Source organism: Phalaenopsis equestris, unplaced genomic scaffold (genome assembly GCF_001263595.1).
Source record: "Phalaenopsis equestris unplaced genomic scaffold, ASM126359v1 Scaffold000002, whole genome shotgun sequence".
Taxonomy (NCBI): Eukaryota; Viridiplantae; Streptophyta; class Magnoliopsida; order Asparagales; family Orchidaceae; genus Phalaenopsis; species Phalaenopsis equestris.
This window is the reverse complement of record NW_018164444.1, coordinates 35,604,420-35,621,985: the sequence shown is the minus strand read 5'-3', so window position 1 is coordinate 35,621,985 and position 17,566 is coordinate 35,604,420. Positions and strand designations below refer to the sequence as shown.

Here is a 17,566-nt window from a genome sequence, read left to right as displayed (position 1 = left end):
TTTCGCATGCTATTGTTTAATTATTTTTCATTACTTGTTGAAAATTGACACGCTTTACTATATGCTTAAAAAAAAGTGTTAACACAGGAGTTCCCCTGGAAAGCTAATGTGTTCCTAAAGAAGAATTTTATCATCTCTTATGCTAGAGTGTACCTTTATGTTAGTTTTAGATCTGCGCTGTAACGGAAGGCATGTGTTTGAGAATTTAATTTTGTTCTTTAATCAGTGGCTCTCTCTGAGAAATCAGCTTATTCTGGCGATACTATGTTGCTTACTATTTGAGACAGATCTAACTCAGATAATTCTTGTTTAGATTTAGATCTGGCTGATCCTCCTGTGTCTTTGAGGCCTAGGAAGTCTCTGAATCGGCCATATAGAAGGAGACCATGATACTCTTCTTACACATTTAGAAGAACATATATCACATATGATAGCCAAAATGAGCCTTTTCTTTGTTTATATCACCACAGTAGGTGAGAGGGATGGTCCCTAGTGGCCGCATCGGTTGTGTCGATTGTAGCGTGTCCTGCGACATATGATGCCCCCAGTCAGATCCAATACCTGTAGTTATTTTAGTGGATGCTTCATCATCATACCACGTTGCTTCGGATAGCCAGCCATGATGAGAAGATCAAAATATCTTGTGTAGCTTAATAGGAGAGTTATGTTAATAGGAGAGGGAGATAATACCCAAAGGAGTACAAGTTGATCCCTTACCCTAAGAGTTTCGTTCCCTCGTATTGCAAGCAATTTAAAAATATTAGGAACTCTTAGTAGCTGATTGTGCAATATAGAGTGTTTTGTTGTAATATTGGTAATAGTGACGCCTTATTGTTGCGTTTTTTTCATAACTAGTCTAGTCGATTTCAATTTTGGGTATGTCAAATTGACGAATGACACATTCAAGAATATTTTTGAGTTCGAGGACACTTTCGTCCAGAGGTGTGGCACACAACCTCAGGTTACAATGAACAACCCAATGTCTACCCAACATAAGCCATGAGCCTACGGTTAATTTTATCACTCACTGGCAGAACCTGAGAATGCAATGTGAGTTACTTTTCCAAAAGCAGCACATGGTCTCTTTCCTTCGTAATAAGTTGAGAGAGCATACTACGACACTTTTCAAGATGCATTCCAATAAAACCTTTGAGAAATTATTTTCAAAGGTATCTAGCTTGCAGGATACCCTAGGATCCTTATTTTTGAAAGATGAGGCCTTTTGTCTTCAGTAGCCCTGCAAAACAGAGTTTGCAGAAAACATTTTTTAATTTAATTGATTAGTTTTTATTTTTATTTTTATTTAAGACAACCTGATCAAGATGCCCATGGCTTTCCGTTGTCTCGGAGTTGTCAAGTTCCTTGATCTACTTAGTCTGAGAGGCATTCAAACCTACTCTAATCGGGATATTCTTGTCAGCAACCATTGGTTTCGTCGTCCAAGAGATCTTTGTAGACCTGGGTACCATGGTTAAAGTTTCGTTTGGTGTTTTGTGTTCATTAGGGTTTCATTTAAGTTTTAATGTCTTTTTCGGATTTTAAAGGTTGAAAATTTTAGATTGCTTAAGACTTCTTAGCTGATTAGATTTTGTGATTTCATGTTTTATTTTTTTATGTTTAAAATGACTCAGTTAAGATCCTATTGTTTTGTCTTCCCAGGGTCACTGGAATTTTTGGTTTGGTTAGTCACAAGTGATTGGAATGTGCTTTGTTAGCCGCCATGAGTTGCCTCCTCCAAAATACTTTTTCAAACCAGGCTGAATTTTATGGTTGAACTTTAAGTCTTAATGACTTTTAGGGTGAATTTTCTGTTGTATTTTATGTTGGTTTGGCATCTCAACCCAAATTGTTCTTAGGGGGGCATCTACTATTGGTTTGGGGCACCCATCTACTATTTTTTCCCTATGCCTGAATTATGGTGTTTCTTTTGGTAGTTGGGTGGAGCAGCTTCATCCTGAAGCCTATCTTCAAATAAAAAATTGGATTATACAGGGGACATGCAATGTTTGGAACTGGGCCTGGCCTAGCTCAGCCTTCTTCTTCTTCTTCTTACCCCATACCTTTTCCTACTGCCATGATGAACTTCATTGCACATAAATTAGGGAGGCTTGGGGATGATATCTCTATTGTACTGGCTGAAGTGTAGGGGTTAGTTGATCATTGTGCACATATGGATTAAGAAAAAAAAAACCAATTTGATGAGGTTGTTTGCTTCCAAGCCTCTCAGCTGGAGATGTACCTGAGAAATCAGTGAATTGGATGTGACAATCTTATTGAGTTCCCAATGTATTCTCCTTACTAGCCCTATGAGCACAGTGTCAGCCAATGGAGGAGGATTCTGAGGAAGAGAAAGAAGATGAAAAAGATGAGTTGAATGAGTTACTATATTTCTTTTGTTTGGATGTATAGGATTTTATTTTAGTCGCTACTGTTGTTAAATTGTGTTTTTGTTGGCTCGGTTTGTACTTTTATTGTGAAACTCTATATATTCCTTTTCTAAATATTTGAACTTTCTTGTGGAATTTTGTCTAGTATGGTGTTTTGTTCATTTCAGTAGCACTTTTTGTTATATATTTGTTGATTCGTTGTTCATATGAGCATAAGGTAGAAAGTATTATTGTTATTTATCTTTCCATTTGAATTCATGTTCAATTTGCGACAAGTGTTTGCAATTAACTTTTTAGAGAAGAATCTCATGGCACTTAAGATTATTTGTCCTAGTAAATTAAATTTAAATAGTTATTTTTAATTAACTTGAGGAAAGTTGAGATAAATATGGAACTATAATAATCTTGAGAAAAGGAGAAACATAGTCAACTAATTTAAAGTCTATGTAAACTAGGTTAGACTAGTGTTAAATAAACTTTCCAATTCAGCATATATAAAATTGATTAGCATATTTAATTTTAAAAAGTATTAAATATCTGTTAAACTAGGTGCACTAAGTTGTATATTTAACATGAATTTAGCCTCCATAGAATTGTATTTTTTTTCTAATACTTAAACTCTTAAAAACATTAAAACGAAGAGGAATGTGGTGTGTTTTAATTTAAAAAGATGATAACCGAATTCAAAATTATTATATGACTTATCCAGATATGGTAATCCTCAAGGAATTATGCTTATGCTTGAAACATGCATTCTAAAGTATGAAAATAATAAAAAGAGGTTTAAATGAAATAACATAATGAGAAGAAGCTTTAGGAGAAGCCTTACAAAAAATTGGTTTTACTAAAATTCTTTTTAAATTAAAAACTTTATTGTATTCCTAATTTATTTATGTTTATGAAGTGTTAGTAAACTATTTAAAGGAGCGTTTAATTCTATATATTTGATATCTAATGTGCACTATTTATGCATTTACTAATTCTTTTTTGAAATGAATATGCAATCATATTTAATTTTTCGAATGTAAAGTTTCTTATAGCCTATGGACTGAATTTATTTACTAGAGATATTGCATTTTCCTAGCCATAGATCTTTTGAGGCATGATTGTAGATAGTTTTCCATGAAGCCTACTTCTATAAGTTAATTTTTTCAGTATTTAAGCTTTAGTGTTACTTGGGGATTAGTAACCTTTAATTTTTGAGGATTTTGATGTGTAGATAATTTGGCTAGTATTTTTTGATATTTCTATTCATTTTTACGGATGAAATTGCACTTTAGCAAAGTTTTTTTTTTGTGTTTATCCTACAGGTATAATAAGAAATTGAAGTGGGAAAACTAGGACAAGACTTAGAGCTTAAAGGTGCAAAGTGGCACTGGCGTTGGACCCTTAGGAGCACCTAGACCATAGTCCTTGCTTTACCAACCTAAAAGGTTGTTGTTTGGGGACCAAGCTTTGGGTGCCTAGGCATCGGACCCCTTTGGTGCTTAGGTGCCCATCCACTTCAGCAGACAAAAAGCCTGACGCCTAGGCGCCAGGAATTGCCAAGAGCAGTTGCTACAGTTTGGGAATTCAAACATGTGGATCTTGTGAGGGATCATGTAGGGATGCAGAGGAATCATGGATGCCAAGTTAAAGAGCCTATAACTAGCAGTACGTTACAGGCTTGAGGGAGATTGAAGCATTTAGTTACTTATTAAGTTTTGCTTGCTGTGGAGACCCCTTCTTCTTTTTTCAGTGCAGAGGATTGGGTGAGTTCTACAGGAGCAGTAACCTAGGAATTCATGAAGAGTACTGATTAATTCATCTTCTAGTCGTTGTAAAGAAGATAAAGCTAAGTCTTTTTGTGTACTTTATGTTGTCTTTCAATTGTAACAATTAGATAAAGGATTTCTCTTTATTTCAGTTAATCTATTTAGTGTTTTTTATTATGCCTCTTGAGTAGATTTTTTACTCTTCTTTATGATGATTAATAGGGTGGATGGAATGAGAATTACATAGTATTTTATTACTTTATATGGTGATGATAAAACTTCAGAGCTTAATTTACCTTTTAGTCTGGTCAACTAAAATTTTAAAATATGTTATGAACAATAAGTCTTGGGAATGTCTATAATAGAATCAAATAGGATTATAACATTAAACTATGGGTTATAGGTGGATATGCCTTGTGGGGAGATGTGAATGTTATGGGAATAAAGTCATTTCTAACCAAGCTTCTTTATGCTGCCGGGAGGGGATAAAGAAGATTATTGCTCATATTTATCACTAAACTTTTCTACTTGTAATTCTCAATTTCATGAAATCCTCTTAACTCATTAAAAGGAAGAGCCACTAAGGATTTGATACTTTCAATATAATTGTGATAATTTAGGATTATTATTATTGTAGGACTTAATTTTTTTATTTGCTTGTGATATATTAGGATTAATTTGTAGGACTATAACAAAACCCAAGTTTTTGGCTATGACTAAAACCAGTAGACTAGAGCTTTTCATAACAATCGTTACCTCGTTCCCTGTGAGATCAACATTCTGGACTCTAAAATCTGATATTATTAATACGACACTTTCACTTGTATGAGCCCCCTGTATGTTTTTGCACCTGGAAGCGATATAAGATGACACTTGTCGTAGAGTTAATTAATTACGTTAATTTTATGAGAATCAGATGTATGAATCTTATGTTTTTTTAGACATGTTTATGTTTAATTGTTATGGGCGTAGGGCCTATTATTTTTTATGTACGAGTGCTACAATCTTTCATTATTTTTTGACTTTTCATTGTCATGATTTTTGTTTAATGTATTACTTGTTAATATATAAGTGTTATTTATGTGTGTTAGATATGCCAACAATGAATATCATGGATAAAGAGAGGCATAAAAGAAAATTTACAACTACATCCTGCTTAATGTATGAGTATTATAACTCATATATTACTCACACTCCTTACATGACATTCACGTACAATAGCGATATATGGGTTAGAGAGTTTCTTGTGGGTCATCCAATAAAATTTAACAATATGTTTAGTATAACACAGGCCATATATACAGATCTATTAGAAAAAATTCATAGAAATTAAAGGTTGCATGACTCACCTAGGATGACTTCATGAGAGGTGTTAGGTATAATCCTCTATATTTTATCATAAAATGTGTCTATGAGAGAATTCATGGAGTGATTCCAACACATCACAAATATTTAATATATATTTTTCAGTTGATTTGAATTCTCTGATCTGCTTATCTACAAAATTTATCATACCTAATACCTGAAAACCTTTCATTCCAAAGCACTCCTATAGAGATTATAAAATCAACGATATATGATATATTTCAAGGTAGATTTACGTGTTTATATTTTCTAAAATTTACTTAAGCATGGTAATTCTAATTATAACTGTGTTGGAGCAATTGATGAAACACATGTGGATGCACACATGCCTAACAATGAGAAGATTGTAAATATTGGATATTGTAGTTTTACTTTTGTAATGGCTAGGTGGGAAGAAAGCACATACGATAATCACATATTCAAATTTGCTATGCGAACTCATAAACAAATTTTCCAAAGCTACCTTCAAATTTTCTATAATATGAATAAATGAAGAAATTATTTCAATATAATGCTAATGATTATACTTATAATAAGAATTTTTTTCTGGTTGATGTTGAATATCCATTACAAAGAGGATATTTTAAACCCCTTTTTTCTAATATAAAATATCATGTTACTGGTTTTGAAAGAACAAACAAAGTAGTTTAGGCAAAAATGAGATGTCTAACAAGAGACATTCATCTTTATGTGGTGTTATTGAGAGAACATTTGAGATTTTGAAAAAAAATGAGTTATTCTATGAGATATGCCCACATATCCTTTCAACAAACAAGCAAAGATTGTGGTCGCTACAATGACTCTCCACAATTACATTCTATGATATCTTTCACGCAGTGATATTGATGTAAATAGTGTGGATGAAATTCAATCACATGTCTCTACTGAAACATATGAATATCGCATATGCCTATTAATATCACAAGCTGAATGTGATTTACATAAGTCTTGTACATAAGATGGGGAAGATGCTGGGAGGATGATGGGGTTGTGAGAGCAAATTACAAGTTCAATAGTTAATGAGCATATGTATAATGTATTGTAAAAATTCTTAGTGTTTATTTTAGTGATTCTTTATGCAATGATGTTTATGTGAAATCTCAAATTGGTATAAATTATTTTTTTCATTCTTACTACATGTATTTTTTTCCTACATGAATGGCCTCCTAGGCAATTGTGGGTTTAATATAATTTTTTTCTTGCATGTTTTTTTTAGGTCTATGATGAGATATATGACCTTTAGGGTTCTTTTAGATAGTTTATATGTTTTCATGGATTTTGTCATGTATGAAATCTCCATCAAGGCAACCAAGACCCCCTTCTTTTTTAATCATATGACTGTCGGGCTTCTTCTTGATAGTCTTTGTGGTGATATGCTTGTGTGTCACATGCAAGTTTGGTATTACATGGTTCAAAGGCAACCAATATTCTCTTTTTTTAAGGTTTTATGTCTTCTTATAGATTCTTTGCTTTGAAACCCCCACAAGTTTATAAATTTTTAATTATGTATTTATATTATTATTATTTATAATGTTTCATATAACTGTCTGTGATATGTGGTTTTAAACCTTCAAAATATCTAAGTTCTAGGTTTTTCGGTGCCTCTAGAGTTATGTACTGAAACTGTGGATTGCAGTGTTCTCTACATACTTCACAAAAGAAACATAGCTATTGGAGAAATTTTTATAGGTGTCCAAGGAGCAGATCAACAAATGGACTTTGAATTCTTCAGGTGGATGGATTAATTAGACTATTTCAACTTATAAAATAGTGATTAGACATTGAGAGTTTCTTTGAAAAAGAAGTTATTTTGTGAAATTAATCGTTTGTATTTCAAATTCAATATCAATTGTTGTTTTAATAATTTTATTTTTTGTTTTGATTGTATTACTCACTGTTAAGTGAGATGTAAGTTTTAGCTGTAATAAAGTTGCAATACAAGGGCAAACTTTTTTTTTTTTTAATCATAAACAGCAGCAATAAAATTGTACAAAACAAACTTGCATACAACTTTTGCACAACAACTTCTGTGCAGCAGTTTTTTGCGTAACCGCGGCTACCCCAATCAGACCCTTAACCCAATAGCAACTTTTTGTGGGTTTTTTTATCAGCTTTTTTTCCACACCAAAATATTCTTATATTTTATATCTCAAACTTCTTATAAATATTAACATTTTTTTTCTATGAACTTTGCATTGCCTTCACTACTCCCAAGAAGAACACATTTAATGTTTAGACTTTGGATAGCCGGATAGTCGTTTCATGTAGTCCTCAACCTCCTTAGATTAGGGTGAAAAAACTCATCTATCTATTGACTCCCATTCTTATTACCATCGAAAGCATTGACCACAAATTCTCAACATGCCATCTTCGGAAGGTTCAATTTTTCCTTTTCCTCCATTATGATGAAGCCTCCCCAGTTCCACCAAGTAAAACATGTTGCATTTCAGCAAGCCTAGATAGGCCCCTAGAGAGAGAGTGAAAAAGAGATAAGGAGCTTCTGCTATAGCTCAGCTATTTCTCCATAGAGAGAGAGAGAGAGAGAGAGAGAAGAGATAGAGAGACAGATTGCAGAAACCGTAGTTCAAAAAGAAAACTTTACAGGCTTCATTTAAAACGCCAATAATTTAATTAAGAGACTGGAGCACTAAGATTAAGAAAAAGAATATATACATATATACATATATACTAGTTAATTCATACCTATTTACATAACATCTAAACTTTAATCTTCATATACATTCCATCTTATTTATGCATGAGAAAGTTTATTCAATTTTTAAAAATTAAAATAATCATACTTTTTATATGATATGAAAGATTAGATCATATGTAAATATACAGAAACTTGGTGGTATGCTATAAATGGCCCTAAAAAATGAAATAAAAACACATTATATATATATATATATGTATATATATATGAAAATAATTTTCACAGCTGTTTATAAAGTCAATTACAATAATCAAAATCTCTACTATTTTTATTGTAACAAAAGTTTATTTAAATTTAACATTGCATATTTTGATGCATCTATTTTATATTTTTGTAATAATTTATTAAATATATTTTTAAATAAGTGCTGTCATTTATATATATAAATAAGTGCTGTCATTTATATATATATATATATATATATATATATAATCTCATACGCATGGCGATAAATAACGCATGGCAATAAATAAGAAGCCAGCAAGACCCTACGATCTATAGGCCTCTTAAGTACATAATAATGGGCCCTGTCGGCTCCAAGACCAAGCATTCAATTCGCTTGCATGCATAGGCTGCAGTGCCGCTTCCATGGTAAACGACTCCGATCGTTTAAATTTCCATCATCTCCATCACTGCTTTCCTCAGAACCGAAGCTGTCCTGCTGCATTTAAGAGCTTCCATCTCTCTTTTTACATAACCAAAAATCAAAACAGCTTTCTGTGCAATCCATGGGGAGCAGTATGAGAAGGGTAATCTTCTCGGTTGCTGGATCAGGACAGCAAGAATGTGGTTCTGCAGCCTCCTAATAGCAGATATGTAGCTTTGAACATGTATTTGGGACTACTTGTCTGACATAGTATTTACTCTTTGTATTCTTAGTTATGGGCTTGGTTTCATTGGTTTCCTCTTCTGGGTTTGGAAATCAATATGTTAATGAGTTTTGTACTGTTATGTGAATAATTAAACTAAGGGGGAGGGTTACATGCTTTCCACTCAATTCATGTATTTACATATCTGACATCAAAATATCTGACATCAAAGCTTTACTCTTTATACACACACTCTCTCTCTCTTGCGCCGCATATTCTGATCAGTTGATCGGGCATCTGTTTGTCAGTTATAAGTCTCCTCTGATCTAGGGTTCGATTCCCCCCGGTTGAGGGTGTGATACTCGAATTGTTAGGCGCATCGGAGATAGCCGAGGCTCGTGTAATAGCCTTAGGCCATTCCTTTTAATATATATATATACATATATAAAATAGGACTAGTAAATAGAATAGGTGAGGATGAGAATAAGAAAGAAAAAATATAAGAATTAACACTACTTTATTTCTTAAAGAGTGAAATACAATTTTTCATGCATAGGTAGGGCTGCATAAATGTAAAAAATTGAAAATTAAGTGTTAGATGTGTAAATACATAGAAATTGGTATGTAAATCTTCGTTGAACTAATTATTCAGTTTATTAATAAGTTCAGAATTTAAAATCAATATTTTTTAGAAAGATATTAAAACATAAGAAAATATTTTTTAGTGCGCAATATGATTTAATCTTATGTTTAGTTTTATGTAGTAACATTTAAGCTAAGACAACCAAATTATTTTATTTGGAAAACTTGAATGGAAGATTGCTTTTATTGAACTGAATTAAATAAGCCCAGCCAGAGGGATGGTGCAAAACAGAGATCAATCTGTGGTGTCCCTTATTCTATTGCCATGCTTGAATGCTATGAGCATATATTTTAAAGTCAAAAGAATAAATGTCTGATGTGTTTGACAAACATTCATTTAAATCATAATAAATGAAAGGGAAGCAACTGAAGCAGATCATGTGTGATGGTGAATATATAGGACTGTTTCTGGAATATTATAGAAGTTTTGTCATCTAGCTCTATTAACTCAGTATGATGGATGCATACACATGAAAATAAATAAATGAATGAAAAGTAGAATAGATATGATGTTTACATTGTCATGCAAAATTTTCTTTTTTCTATAGATTTTTTTTTTCATTGTCGTTTGTTGGATAGAATTTGAATAGGAAAAGAGGGTGTTTAGTTTTAGGGATTTTGTTTATGTACCAAAGATGAGATCAGATCTGAATTTATTGTTACTAATAAAACAAAATAATACATTTTCTTATAAGAACATGCTCATGAATGATTGAAATGCATTTTTTTGCAATTCATTTAGGATTAGGAATAGAGATGTTATGTTATTTGCAGTCAAATTATGGAGGATATTGAGAAATTTTTAAACTAAATGTTCTTTAATGATACTCCTACAAATTCAAATTTTATACATATCACCAATAATATGAAATATTGATGTATGTTAAGTTCAAAAAGATCAACACGCTACAATGAGGTAGTTGATTTAGTTGATATAGATAATTCTACATGCTGATTAATATAGTCTCAAATTAAATAAATTTTAAATTGCAATCATCAAACACTTAGAAAAGATCCATTAGAGAGCATGGGGCATTCGAGCTACTCATGATTAAGTGTTATTGAGTGAAAGGGGAGGACCATAAAGCTATTAATTAAGAACCTATTAAATTAAAAGAAAAGAAATATTTAAAATTTATATAAAAGGAAATTTAGTCATTGGATTAGAATCATATGTTTGAGTTGGTAAACTTTCAAATGGAAAGAATACTTTGAGAAATAATTATGTTCATGTAAAAAAGAAATAACAAAAGAAAATAGTTAGCATCCCAGATATTTGGATAATTGTAAAATCAATTGAAGAAATCAACTCATTATGTTAAGTTGGAAGAAAATAATATAAGTATAAATATAAAAGACTAATGAACGTGAGGCTAAAACATAAAAGTGGGGTATCAAATGCGGAGCAATGATGGAGGTCATCATGTCAAGAGATCTAGTTCAGGAGTTATAATGGTTGTAAAGGTGTTGTGAGATCTGATTTGGAGATATCAAGGTGGTCGATGAGGTTACAAAGTATCATCATTTTTCTAAGATGCTGCACTAGTTGCAAGCTATCATGAAAGTGGTCTTGTACTGATCATGAGATAGGAAAAACGTCAACAAATTTTTATGTTGATTATGATGGCACACTATGCCGTGGTTTTCGCAATGTCATGAGGTGTTGCGCAGTCATTAAGTGTTTAAATGTTCTTATGGAGCTAAAATATTTGAAATCACAAAGTTAGATTTATGTTGTACTCCATTGCAACTTTGAACCTGTAGATTGATCAATTCCGTGAAAGATCATCTTTCTCTATGATAACTTGGAGGATGTTTAAATAGAGCAAAGAGAGGCTTCAAAGCAAAAAAAAAGAAGAAAGAAGTGAAATTTTCTACACCGTTGAGAAAAAGTAACTATAATTTGAAGCATATGCAAAATTGAGAAAGAGTAAATATGAATTGAAGCATATGACATGTTAAAAAGTCTTCCTTGAGACTATTGTTTATTGGTTGTTTGTTAATAGCATGCTTATTGTAGGCCATGAAGCTATAAAATTGGCGCAAGATTAAAAAATCACTTTTAATGGTACTTATGGATTAGCTATTACAATTCTTATCCTAAAATGTCTCACAACAAAGCAAACAAAAAGTTATGGCTCTCTCAAAAGTGCATTGAAAAGGTGCTTCATAGGTACAAGTACGGGAGAAGGGTTGTGCATCAAATATTCCTAAAATAGAGAAAATTAATATAGGATATGTGCTTATTTATTTATTTATTTATTTATTTATTTATTATTCATGTTTGTTCGCGCTAATCATTATATATATTTATATATTTGGAAATATATATATATAGATATATTATTTATAAGAGTATGCTAATCAAACAAATGAGTACTTAAAAGTGAATGTTCTCTTAGCAATGAAGAATCAAAATTTTGCTGCATAAAGAATGCCGCAACGGAAACCATAATGCTTCATTAATCTAGCTCCAAGATACAATATAAAGAAGAAAGAGAAGCAAAAAGGAAAAAAAAACCAAATTTTGAGAAAACCATAACCAAAACCAAAAGAAAAAGCTATAATCAGTTGTGCAGAGGATTAGGACCAGTGTACACAGTCCTCTTCTCCTCATCATACCTTCCTCCTCCTTCACGCCGCCCTTCTCCTCCCACTCCGGCCTCCGATACAGAGAAACCCAGCCTATCTCCCAATCCTCCTCTCAGTCTCCGAAGCCTGCCGAACAAATCAGCATGAGCTCTGCCACATTCGAACTGAAGCAGAATTAGAAGCAGTATGAAGCAGCAGAGACTCTCCTTCCTCATGAGGCCAAGCTCCCTTGCTCCAGCCACTGCTTCGGAGTTTCGGTAGCTATCTCTTATTTTATCTTTCAGGAACCCTGGTGAAGAAGATTGTTAAGGAAAGGACTGTGGGGCAAATTTGGTACTTTGGCTTTGAAGATATGGCATTTGGTCAAACAGAAGGTTTGCATTCAAAGTATGGAGCATGTGTGCTTCTGCAACTGGAGAGACGATTGAATTTGAAGCAGAGACAAACAATAGTACAGAGAAAGAGGAGGAAAGCGAGACAGTGGTGGAGAGAAAAAGAGTCGCTGCAGGAGAGTATGTAGATTGTGGAGGAAGAAACAGAGAGGGTGGAGAAAGAGGAGGAAGGTGAAGTTTGCGGAGAAAGAAACGGAAACAGAGGAGAAAAAGGAGGAGAAATGACCTGCGGCTCATTAATTGAAGGAGAGGTATATTTTTTCAATATTTTAAGTTTTGGTCAAATATTTAATATTTTATTGTGCAGTGCTAAAATAAAAAAATGGCAATGGCTATCGGGGCTAACTGTTTTGTTTCCTTGTTGTGTACATGGGCCTTTTATTTGGGCATTTGACATTGGTCGAATATGTAACATGATATGTGGAAGTATGTTGAGTGCTTTAAAATCTTTTGTGGTACTTCGATCTTCTCTATTGCATTTTTTAGGGTTTAGGGTTTAGGGTCTCATCGTTGATATTCAGTTAAGGGTTGCAAATCGTCTGGATTTTCATAATCTTCATTGGTGTTTCGAAATCCTCACTGTGAGATCCCAATCCATGCATTTCGGCTACTCTTTTTTAATTCATCAAACGCCTTAAATTTTAGGGTTATAAACTGGTTTTCTCGTAACGAGCAAAAAATTTATCTTCTTCTTGGAAAAGATACATTCACATGGTAGTTTAATCATATGAATTCCATTGCACATAAATATTTTAATTGATTTTCCAAAAAAAAATTTTAGGGTTTGAAATCAGTTTTAGCGCAGAAAAGAAAATATTATTTTTTCCTACTTATCAGGTAAGTTAAACCTTCTAGAGATATAGCTATGATTTCTTATTTATCAGTTTTACTTATTCTAAAGTCAATAAAATCCAATTGTTGTTTGGAAGCTTGTTTGGTTCGTACAACATGATTGTGTTGATGTTTTTCTTCAGTACAACTATGTTGTACAAGATCATTTTCACATTAGATTGCCACTTGGGTTATTTTTTTCTCATAATAATATGATTGTACTCAAGTTTTTCTTGAGTGCAACCATGTTGTACATCATATTGAACACATTGAATTGGTTATTTTCATGATTTTTGTTCAGTAGAACTATGTCGTACAATAAGTTGAACACATTAGATTGATTTTTTGGAATTTTTTTTTGCTCGGTGCAATAGAGTTATATTCAATTTTTTGGTCCGTACAACCATGTTGAACATATTAGATTGATTATTTAGATTTTTTCGCTTCGTACAACATGGTTATACACAAATTTTTCAATAAGTTAAACACCTTGAATTTGTTACTTCAAGATTTTTATTCGGTACAACATGATTATACTGAAGTGTTACTTCAATACAATCATGTTGTATAACAAGTTGAGCACATCATATTAGTTATTTGGGGGCTTTTATTAATGTAATAAATTTTCTTCAGTACAATCATGTTATTCACAATGTTGAACACATTGGATTGGTTATTTGTATGATTTTTGCTCAATATAACATGATTGTACTCAAGTTTTTCTTCAGTGCAATCATGTTGTACTCCATATTGAACCCGATAGATTGGTTGTTTGGATGCTTTTTGTTTAGTACGATATGATTGTTTTCAATTTTTTCTTCAATATGACTATGTTGTTCATCATGTTTAACACATTAAGATTTTTGTTCAGTGAAATATAGTTATACTCAAGTTTGTCTTCAGCACAACCGTGTTGTACACCATTTTGAACATATTGAATTGATTATTTCCTTGATTTTTGTTTAATATAACATGTTATGCTTATGTTTTTTTTAGTGTTATCATGTTTTACACAATGCTTATTATTTTTTTACATGTTTATTATATATTGAAATATTTAAATATTTTTGTCTCAGAATTTTGCATAGCTAGATAAAGAATGACCAATAGGGGGGTTAATTTCATGTGTAAATCATCAACATTTAGAGCACTTTGTGATGAATTAGTCGTCACTGATGATATTGCAGTGATCATGAGGAGGCTACATATTTACCATTTTCTAAGGTTATCGCACCAAACCAATATAAGCCATGTGATGACTCATTTTGGATGCTCAATATATTGGTTCTAACCCTCTCAGCCAAAGACTAAGGGTATAGGTCACCCATATGAGCTTTCTAAAAAGAGTCAGGAGACCAATCTAAGGGGTCCTAAGGTTTGGGGTAAGTGAAAAAGTGTAGTGTGTGCAAGTTAGCCCCACCAAAATCAGACCACCCAGGGTTAGTCCTCGGGTCTGACCATCCTATGGGGGACTCCCCTTGAGCTCCTCCGTATTGACCCCACCTACTAAGTGCTAGAGATTAGGACCAATATGTGGAACTTCAAGCTAAGCAAAGAAGAATTTATAGGGTTTAGGGTACCAAGATGTACCACTGACATTGTGGTTCCTTGGATGCTTGAATACTGAGAAACAAGTTTACGATTTTAGTGGGCAAGAGCTCAAATTCACTGTAGATGAAGTAACTTTAATGATTACGCTGCCTGATAGAGGAGAAGAATTTTTTGGGATGAGGAGCCTTTGTCTAATTAACTTCCACAGCTTTTAAAAATAAAATTAAAGAGTATAATATTTAAACAAACATGATAAATTTGTTATATTTTTAATTGTTCATATTATGTTGAGAATATGCTAATTTAAGTAATTCATACAACCATATTGATAAGATGTGATAGTTAGCATTATCGTTTTACTTATTACATAAACTTTTATAAATTTTATACAATTCATTGTGAGCACTTAGAAATATCTATTACTTGTAAAAATCATGATGTGATTATATGACATTTCTTCAACATGCAACCATTATTTTAGCATGAATTTATATAATTTATGATTTCGTGCATGACGCATAGCTTGTCAATTAAATCATTTTGAAAGTAGGCCAATCAGGCCGACAAATTCACAAAGTGACAACTATATAAGAATTTTTTTGGACATTTTTTTTTTGGTACCAACATTTCATGATTGTAAGGATCATAAAGAATCATAGTAAATTGACTATATATATAGCATGCATGCAATTGAAATTTTTTTGCTTTTTGATGCATTAACCATTGGTTGTTATGGCTGTCAATTTGGCTCGTTGTTCATGAACAACTCGTGTACGGCTCGTTAAGTAGCTCGTGTTGGGCTCGTTCGTTAAGCATAACGAGCCGAACACGAACAAATTTTCAAGCTCGAAATCTAAAATAAAGGAGCCGAATACAAACAACTCTTTGTTTGCTCGTGTTCGGCTCTTTTTAGCTCGAAATAAAAAAAAAATTATTATATAATATTATATTACATATATTATATATATTTATATCTAAGTTTAAATAGTAATACCTTTTGTGGTAATGTGGTTAGTGTATTCTTTTACATACATTTGGTCCAGATTCAAATCCAACACCTTACATCTATTTTTTTCAATTTAATTTTAACGAACTAATTTTGAGCCAAACACGAACACAATGTTCACGAGTCAATTTCGAACACGAGTCGATTTCAAACACGAGCTATTTCGCACGAGCCGAACACAAGCCAAGCCTGAGCTCACTCAAGCTCGGCTCTTTTACAACCCTTGGTTGTCATATATTGTTTTCTGATGAACTCTCTCGTATGATGAGCATTATTAAATGATTTCCATATTTGAATATCTCATTTGTCACACATTGTCTATAACAATCATAGTATAATCTTTATTTTCACTCATGTCATTTTTTTGTTCATATATTTAGTAAATTAGATATTCTATCACAACAAATCCAATAAGCCATAAAAAGATGACTCAGACTTGCACTGTAAGATGTGCATTTTAGGCTTACACAAACATCTTGCAAGGCCATATAAGGCGTCATTTCCAATTTAAATAATAACATGTGCAACAAAACAGCATACGGCATCGGTATGTAAATTTATGCATAACAAAATGAATTGACCTAATGATATTAAAACGGGCATTTACATAAATACCACCTAACTCTTATGCATTTACATATCTAACACCAAAATTTTGCCGTTTTATATTTACACCACCTAAATCTTTCACATCACATCAAAAATATCATTATTTTAACTTTTAAAAGGTGAAAAACACCTTTCCAGGTATAGGCAAGGTAACATACATGCAAAAACTGAAGTTCAGGTGTTACATATCTAAATACATTGGAATTAAGTGGTGTGGGCTCCGGAACTAGCTCCACGTGTAGACTCCCAGCAATATATTGTTATGTATGCTAAATCGGACCCACCTAAAAAAAAATATTAGTGGAATTACGGACTCCACAATAATCCTGAAATAACCTTCGCGGTTTCACTTCAATAACCCAAAAATAACACCGCGGAGGTAATTTTGATGTTATTATTAGTTATTTCGGGACTTTTGAAGAGAAACTCATATATTCCCCTTTAATAACCTCGAAATAACTTTCGCGGTGTTATTTGGGGTTTTGAAGTGGAACCGCGAAGGTTATTTCTGGATTATTTCAGGATTATTGAAGTAGAATATATGGGTTTCTGGGTTTCTCTTCAATATATATGGGTTTCTCTTCAATAACTCCGAAATAATGCCGAAATAACTCCAAAATAGCCTCCGCGGTTCTACTTCAATAACCCGAAATAACCTTCGCAATATAGCGCACATGGCGGCATGTTATTGGAGTCTGCACGTAGAGCAACATCCAAACCGGACAGAAAATTTTTCCATGTGCAGCAGGCCATATTCATCAGCCTAAACTGTGAAATCCGCATTGGTTGTGAAAAGCGAGTAGAAACACTGAATAGACGTAGAAACATTCTGTATTGCACTGTAAATTTTATACAAAAAAAAAAAAAAAACGCCAGCAGAAGTTACAGCTCTACTGCTTTGGCTTATTAAGA

General features: G+C 32.7%; 1 protein-coding gene across 1 annotated transcript in view; it reads right to left on the bottom strand.

Moving 5' to 3' along the window:
- Positions 1-17,447: 17,447 nt before the first annotated feature.
- LOC110031355 overlaps positions 17,448-17,566 on the bottom strand; it is a gene marked incomplete in the record, with an annotated part of 18,545 nt that continues 18,426 nt past the window's right edge. The window contains 1 exon segment of the mRNA XM_020734520.1: positions 17,448-17,550.